General features: G+C 59.8%; 1 protein-coding gene across 1 annotated transcript in view; it reads right to left on the reverse strand.

The window, feature by feature from the left end:
* TMEM105 (transmembrane protein 105) overlaps window positions 1–7976 on the reverse strand; it is a 136717-nt gene that overhangs the window by 96800 nt on the left and 31941 nt on the right. The gene's annotated exons all lie outside the window — the stretch shown is intronic.

The raw sequence follows: 7976 nt of genomic DNA on the forward strand, positions 1-7976 counted from the left end.
TTTTTGTATTTTTTAGTAGAGACAGGGTTTCACCGTGTTAGCCAGGATGGTCTCGATCTCCTGACCTCGTGATCCGCCCATCTCGGCCTCCCACAGTGCTGGGATTACAGGCTTGAGCCACCGTGCCCGGCCCTCTGCAGCCATTTTCATAGGAAAAAAACTGGGTTTAAAAAAGCTGTTCCAGACCTCGGGACCTGAAACTGATTTCTACCCTTCCGTGTGGCCCTAAGGCTCCCAGGCACGAGGCACATAGCTCAGGAAAGACAGTGCCTCTGACACCCATTTAAGAGTTAACTGAGGCCGAAAAGCAGCTCTGCACGCCCCTCCTGTTCTGAGGCCCACTGATCCGCTGGTCCCATGGTCACCACGGGGTATGGGTGCAGACAAAGCCGTGTTCATGGACGCCCTGGGCCTGATGACAGTGGCACAAGGACCCCATTCTCTACTGTCCCCAGCTGCATCCCCTCCCCCAGCGGACCTGACATCAGAGACAGTGGGTCAGACATCCTGGGAGCTCCCACTCCCACCCCAGGGCGCAGGCTCAGCTGCTGGGGCTCAGGGAAATTCACAAGGGGGCCTGTGTCGGGGAGACAGGGGGTGGATGAGCTGCCTGAGTGGTGCAGACAGCTGCGGCTTGGCCCAGCAAGTCTTCAGTGGGAAGCTGCCTGCATTTTTACAACTGATTTTTGAACCTGAAAGCGGAGGTTCACATCCAGCCTGTTCAACGTAATCTTGTTGGTTTCAGTCCAACGTGACCTTTTGGAATCTGCTTTCCAGACTCTTGCCATATATTAGCAGTTCCTCCTGGCTGCAGCTGCGATCTGCCTTGCTGGGGCCTCATCCCAGTGACAGAGAAACAGGCCAGCCGCGAGCTTTCGGAAGAGTTTCCCAGGGAGAGCTGGACCCTGACACACCTTTCCGTGGGTGCTGTGGCCAAGACGCCCAATGGCTGGTCACGAGGCCCATTTTGTTCTGCTCCTGGTCTACAAGGTAGAAGTCGGGACGCATCATGTCTGCCCCAGCCATGAGTCTTAGGATGGTCCGAGGCCCAAAAGCCAGCCAACCCTAGGACTAGTTTTCCAGAAGAATCCAGGGCCTAGGCACCCAGGCCCCAGGTGTGAACAAGGGCATGTTATTTGTTCTCACAGTCTCCTTCTGCTCATCTGTAAAACAGGCATGGCCACCATGCCCTCTGTGTCCCAGGTTGTCTAGAGAGTTGAACAGGCAGGGTAGGATCTGGTACCCCCGCTGCCCACTATAACCACGCAGGCCAGAGGGGTGAGGAATGGAGTTGGCTCAGGCAGCGCAGGATTGGAGTTGGCTGAGGCCTGGCCCTCCCGTTCCCTCTCTGGGCTATGAACCAGGGTTCTGTCCGTCCCCTGGGGCTGTCTCCCTCAGGCCAGGGCTCCTTTATTCTCCCTGTTTGGCACCAGGGGCGTGGGGATGGCAGCATCATTTCCCCAAGCAGCCCCCACAGGGCTCCCTGCATTCCTCTCTGAGAAACACATGCGCTGGCTCCGGTCATGGCTGTGTGTAACCCAGCACGACAGGACAAGTGCCACAAGACCAACGCCTGCAGGGCCGCAGCAAGTGCCCCGAGGGGCGGGGGAGGGGGTGGGGGGTATGCCGGCGCCCGGCAGTGTCGCTGTCCCCGCACCACCCCCCAGTGTGACCTTCCCTGACACGCGGACAAAGGCCAGCAGAGCAGGCGGCGCCTTTAAGGACGCGGCGCGGCGGGTTCGGTGCCAGGAGGCGCCGGGGGGCGGAGGGAGCGGGCGCTCGAGGCCAGAGGAGCGACCCCCGGCAGCCACCCAGGCGCGCCCCGCTCGTCTCTAGCTCTCTTCTCCCACTTGCGCCGGCCGAGGGCGGGGCGCGGCGGCGAGGGTGGGGGCTGGGCAACCGGGGTCCTCCCTCCCCAGCTGTGCTGGAGGCAGCGGGGCGCTCTCCGGAGCCGGGGCGCGGAGGGAGGGCCGAGGGCGCGACGAAGCCTCATCCGGCCTGGGCCCTCCGAGCGGGAGCGAGCCGGGTGCGGGGCCCCACTCTGCCTGGCCTCCCCGGGCACGTGGAACGGGAGCTGAGGTTGCGGCCGGCGAAGGGGTGCGGTCCGGGCGGGGGTTGCGCGCCCGAAGCACGCGGCCTGGGCTCTGGAATCCGGGAGGTCTCCGGCACGGGCTCCCGAGCGCACAAACTCGGGGACGCCCTTGCTCTGGTCCCTGGTTCCCTCCCCGAAAAGCGAGGGGGACCGGGCCGGAGGGAAAGGGATTCGGCTTCGCTCCGCTCTCGTCAATTTTCTGTTTAATGTCACCGGGCCCCACTGTGGGAGTAGGAAGCACGTCACCCGGGCCATAAATTTGCGGTGATGGCGCCTCCGGCCGCCTCCCCAGACGGAGGGACAGGCCCGACTCCGGAGCAGGTGGGGCCGCCAGGACTCGACCCCTGCGGTGGGCGCTGCGCGGCTTCTCCCGACGCGGGTCCCGGGCGCGCTCGGCCGCCCCTCCCGCCGCAACCGCCCGCGCCCGGCCCCGCCGCGGGATTTCCAAAGGGCTTTTGTTCCGGGCTTGGATGTAGACGCTTTGATTTTTTACCACCCGCCTCAGGAGACTTTTTGCTTGGAAAAGTCCTGCTATTAAAACAAAAACAAAAAACAATCAATTCCAGAGGGAAGAAAATGCCTCCAGTGTGTCTCTGCGCTTCCCCCGGGCCGAGGGCGGGCCGCGGGCGGTGGTCGGGGCTGCGTATTGCCCGGACCCCGGGTAGGGCAGGCGCAGAGATCTGGCCCTCATGGACTTCGCTCGGAAAGGCCCCGGCGGAAGTGGCCAGGAGAGCGGGCTGCTGCGCGGGTCTGGGCCCTGGCCCGGGGCAGGCTCCTCTGGCCTTCCTGCCTTGGCTGTTGGGAAAGGGATTTTTGGGGAGTCTCCCTTTCGGGGCACTTTCTCCGAAACTCCTCTCCCGCCTGGGGAATTATCCCTGCAGCGAGTACTGATGCTTCATGAATTGAAGTAGAATACGTATTTGTGCAGGCCAGAAAAAAAATGAATCTATTGAATGATTTTTAATTTAATGGATCAACTGTCCCGTTAACAAAAGAGGCGGTGGCCGTATTTGGAGCAGGCAGAGGCAGCAGTCAGGTGGTGCAGGGGCTGGAGGTGAGGGCTCTGCCCCAGGCACATGCTGCTCTGTGACAACTCCAAATAACTTACTGGAGGGCTATAAATGCTGTAGGTAACCAGGCCAAGGACTCCAGTGCCCCCAGAAGTCGCGGGGGAGAGACAGTCTGTCCCCTCTGGTCCAGCCCAGGGAGGGCCTGCAGCCTCCCAACGGGAGCCATGGCCAAGGGAGAGAAGTCTCCAGGGCTGGAGGGCAGGTGGGCCGTGGGGCTCATATCAGGGGCGGCGCGTGGGGGTTTGTGGGCCAGGACCCACTAGAGGGCTAGGTCTGGGAGGTGCGTGAGGAGCCCAGGTCGATCTGGTGTGTGCCCTGCGGGATGCCCTGAGGCCTCCTGCTTGTGTTAGCAGCAACCGCCTTTGGGAGCCCTCAGCTGGGGCCACGATGCTGGCAGGGTGAGGCCTGGCAGGGTCTGGGGCTTTTGGAGGGTGGGGGCTAAGGGAACCCCTGGTGGAAGCTGGCCTCAGAGTTCCTGCCTACCTTGAGGATGGGTGAGAAGGGGCCGGGCCCTGCCCTCCTGCTGCCTGGGCTCTGTAACTGAAGCTCAGAGGACAGGGTGGGGTTGGGTATGAGACCTAAATGCTCCATGGTCCTGTAGGTCTCCGCTGGCCTGGCCCCGCCACCCAGCCTGCACCCCTCCACTAGAGCCCTCCCACCAATGTGAGAATAGGCCTGGGGAAGTCTGGGCCGGCAAGGCCCTCTGAGCCCCACTGTCCAGACACCCTGACAGCGATATGTGTAAACACAGCCAAACAGTGGAGAGCCAAATAGTGGAGACAGGCAGCCCTGACGCCCCTTCACCTCTGCAGCCAGGCCTGGTCTGGCAGGGAGTGGAGGCAGGTGTCCTTGCAGGGAGGGCCTGAAGCCAGGCTCTGCTCTGGAGGATGCTCCCAGAAGGACCACATAAGCAGTGCCCTCATTTGGATTGGTCCTGCCTGAGCACTGTCCCCAAGCAGGGCAGTTTCAGCCACTAGGCCCTCCCAACCCCCATCTGTCTGATCTGGACTTTCTCTCCCGGGTCTGGCTTCCTGTCCTCGTTGTCCTCGTAGGCAGGAAGACTGAGGGCTGTTTGGGGTCAACCTCCTGCGGGGAAAACCAATTACTCTTTATTCCAGCGGATCCCCAAAGCATATCCCTTGGCCCAGAGATTCCCAGAGAACCCTGCCCCTCCAGGTCCCCTCCAGGTCCACCCCCAGACTGGCTGCCTGTGGGGAAGGAGCCGGCCTTTAGGGAAGGCAGCCTGGCACAGTAGAGATTCCCAGGGCTCCTGGGCCTTTCTCCAGTCCTCCAGCTGCAAAGGAGGTGACAGTGACCAGGAGGCTGGAGGGGCAGCGGGACAATGGTGAGTGGAAGGGGGCTGGGAGGATCCCTCCTCAGCAGGGGGGTCCCTGGCAACTCCCACCTTCCTTGATCCCCTCTAATAATTGCAACAATCACACTGTCACTAATAAAAAGGCAGAGGAAACCAGGCAAAGGGGTGCTTCTGCCCTTTATGAAAATCACTTTAATTTAACCCAGATGGGTCTCCTTGATAACCTCATACAACAAGCACCCTGAATTATACTTTCCGTGCGAATACACTGGTTATATTTAGCCACAAATTACGACTCTGTGTTTAACAAGCAACTTTGAGAGCGGGGAGGGGGCCGGGCAGCCTCCTGATCTGGTTGGACAAAACCGGCAACTGCAGCAATGGAGCCCCCTCACTGGACGGGGAGTCCAGAAAGTCGTGCCACGGGCTTCTGAGTCCCTTTCCTCTGCTGCTCTGGTTTCTTTAAAAAACTTACAACCTCCTCCCGTGTCAAGGAGACCATGGCTTGCAGGTACAACCTGAGCCTCTCCCAGGATCCCTGGGACTTCTGCCTTCCCACATCTCCAACCTGGCTCCCTGCTTAGGCTGGAGCCAGGGACCCTCTGGGAGTGCCCAAGAAGGGACAGCCAGCCTTGTGCGCCGGGCTGGGAGCTGTGTGTGCCTGGAAGACAATCTCCCACCCAGGCCTGGCCGCTGACAAGCCTTGCTCCTCTGTGGCCTGCCTCAGCCCAGGCGCTGGGGACGAGGGTGCGGCGCTCCCTCCATGCAGCCCCCTCCCCTGCCACCTCATCCTCTGGGTCCTGATAAATGAAGGGGCTGTGATTGGAAGCTTTGTTTTCAGTGGGGGCAGCCCCCTTCGCTTCGGAACCTTCGCCGTCCTCTCCCCTCCACAACAGTTCTGCTCCTATGAAGGGTAAGCTCCCGAAGGCAGAAGCTGTGGCAGAGAAAAGGCTGCCCCCCACTCTAAGGCACAGACCCTGGGGCTTCCCAATCCTCCCCAGAGCCAGAGGTCACACTGCTGAGCAGGGGAGGTGAGGGGGGAACACACGGACCTTTCCCCCCACACCCTCTTCCCTCCAGGCACCAGGAAAGACCCTGATGAAAAGAACTCCCCCCAGTCTATAGCAGAGGGGCTTCTACAGGCAGATGGGTGGGGTGGGGGGTCAGGACCTCTTCCGGGAGTGGGATTGCTCCTAACCCCCCGCCCCAGCTGTCCTCCCGAACACTGATTCTGGGGTGGGGGTGAGCTGTTGCTGTCCTCCGGTTGAGGGAAGTCTCTGCTGTGAACCATCTTAGGCCCCCCACCTCGACCCCTGCCTACCCCTCCTGATGCCAGTCCCAGTCTCCGGCCTGGCCCCTGGACTTGTCCCCCTGTGCCTCTGGTGGGAAGAATTAAGAGTCCATTTTTGTCATCAAGAAATTGTTTCTAGTTTGCCCTTTGACTAATGGCCCAGGGAACAATGGAGAGACACCTAACACAGGATTACTGGGGGCGCCGAGCTGCTGCTCTCTGGCCGAAGCAGGCATTTATTTGGAGCAATGGCTAATTCACAATTTCATGTAACTTGCCTGATACCCCCACCCCCTTGTATTAAAAAATAATTATTTATATGATTATTTCAGACAGAGCAGGATCTCAGTGGTTTGGGAGCCGGGAGACCTACATCTGCTGCCATTCTTGGGGAGCGTGGGGGTGGGAGAGGAGTGCTGGAGGGGGCTCCAGGGCTGGGCCCAGTTCTGGGGGAACAGGGGCCCCTAGGCTGGAAGGGAGAAGGTGGTTCTCGGGAGTGCTTCTCCGTGTGTGATGTGCCTCTGCATGTGTGATGTGCCTCTGCATGCATGTTTTGTGCATGTGGGAGTGTGACATGCTGCATGAAGCTCACCTGTCTGCCCATCTGTGCTGTGGGTTTGGGTGTGTACACTTCCAAGTGATTCACATGTTGGCACATGAGTGTGTACAGGCAGATGTATGTGCACACACTCAAGACTGTGCACAAGTACGTGTATGTATTCAAGTGTGAGGTGTGAGCCGGCCTGCCAGGTGCAGAAGCGCAGCTAGTTATGTGGGGTGGGGGGTTTATCTTCTACCCAGGCCAGAGGGCAAACCTGGAGTGGTGTCTGCCAGGCCCATGGCAGTGACCCCAGATGCTGCTGGAGAGGGATCAAGGTGGGGTTCAAGGCCACTCCTGGCACTGTTCCAGGCCCCACTGGCTGTCCACAGGCCCAGCCTCACTTGCAGCCCACTCATCTGTAAAGCTGCAGGAACTTCGGAGACCTGGGCACTCCAGCATCAAGACTGACCGTGGGTTTATTATCCCCTCTCTTTTCTTCCTCCTGTCCCCTCCCTGGTCCTCTCCCCAGTGGAAGGCGCGTCTGCAGATCCCCACACCACGTTCCTCTAAAATTAAAAACATTCGTTAGCTCTGGACAGCAGGAAGAGTAAAAACGGAAACCAGGGAGGTTTCCTCCAAGCAGATCGCCAGCCTGAGCTCCCGGCGGCCCAAGTCTTCCAGGAGAACTCGGGAGCTTATTTTGGTATTGCGGGAGCTGCCCAGCGGCCAGGCGCCCGTGCTGGGCAGCTGCCAGCCCCTCTCCACCGAGTCCAGCAGACCCGTCTGCAGTTATTTGCTGTAACAACTGTTTTGAAACAGTATTGAAAAAAAAAAACAAAAAGCCCACTACAATTTGTTTTAAGTGAACACTGGGGGAGGAGGAGGCAGAAATGGGGAGGAAGGAGAAGGGCAGGGAGCCTCTGCACTGCTCTGGAAGGCGCACTCAATGCCTCGGGGCCTTTGCCCGCCCGAGCAGCCTCTCTAGGGGACACGAAGGGGCCAGCACTTGGGGGATGTGAAGCCAGTGCTCATCCTAGGAATCTGGTGAGGCTGAGCTAGAAGGGTCTAAACTAGCTTCAGGAGATAGGGGCCACGCACCTGTGAGCTACTCTCTGCCCTCCCATGTCCCTGGCAGTGGGCATTTCTCGGATGGTGAACGATGACTGGGGATGGGGGCAGGCAAGCTGAGGGTCCATCCTTCAGGCTCCAGGACCCTAGAACAATCTGCCCAAGGGGGAGGGGAGGCTGGTTTAGGGGCTCTGTGGGGCCTTTCCAGCCACTCTCCTTGCAACACATTCTGGAGGGGACCAGGACTCCCAGGGGCTTGAGGCCTCCCTTTCCCCCACAGGTCGGTTTGAGGTGGAGCCCCTGCCCTGACGCGGCGAGCTCAGAGCAAGTCCTGGGAAACCACGGTGTTCTCTTTGTTGGAGCCAAGGTTTTTCTCATCTACATATTTTCCTATATTAAAAAATTCAAATGAGGCTTTAAAAATTAACTTGAAAAAGGTTCCTGATCCGGAAACAAGCTCATCGGAGGCAGTGATGGGAACTCGGTTCCTTAGGAGAGTAGGAAACGCGCCGTCTGTGAGGGGCGCCCTGCGTGGACCCGGGGCCTCGGGGCGCGTCTATCCACCCGAGCCAGGAGGGACTGGGCCCCACGGTGTTAGC

Source organism: Mandrillus leucophaeus, unplaced genomic scaffold, assembly GCF_000951045.1.
Source record: "Mandrillus leucophaeus isolate KB7577 unplaced genomic scaffold, Mleu.le_1.0 Scaffold1, whole genome shotgun sequence".
Lineage (NCBI taxonomy): Eukaryota > Metazoa > Chordata > Mammalia > Primates > Cercopithecidae > Mandrillus > Mandrillus leucophaeus.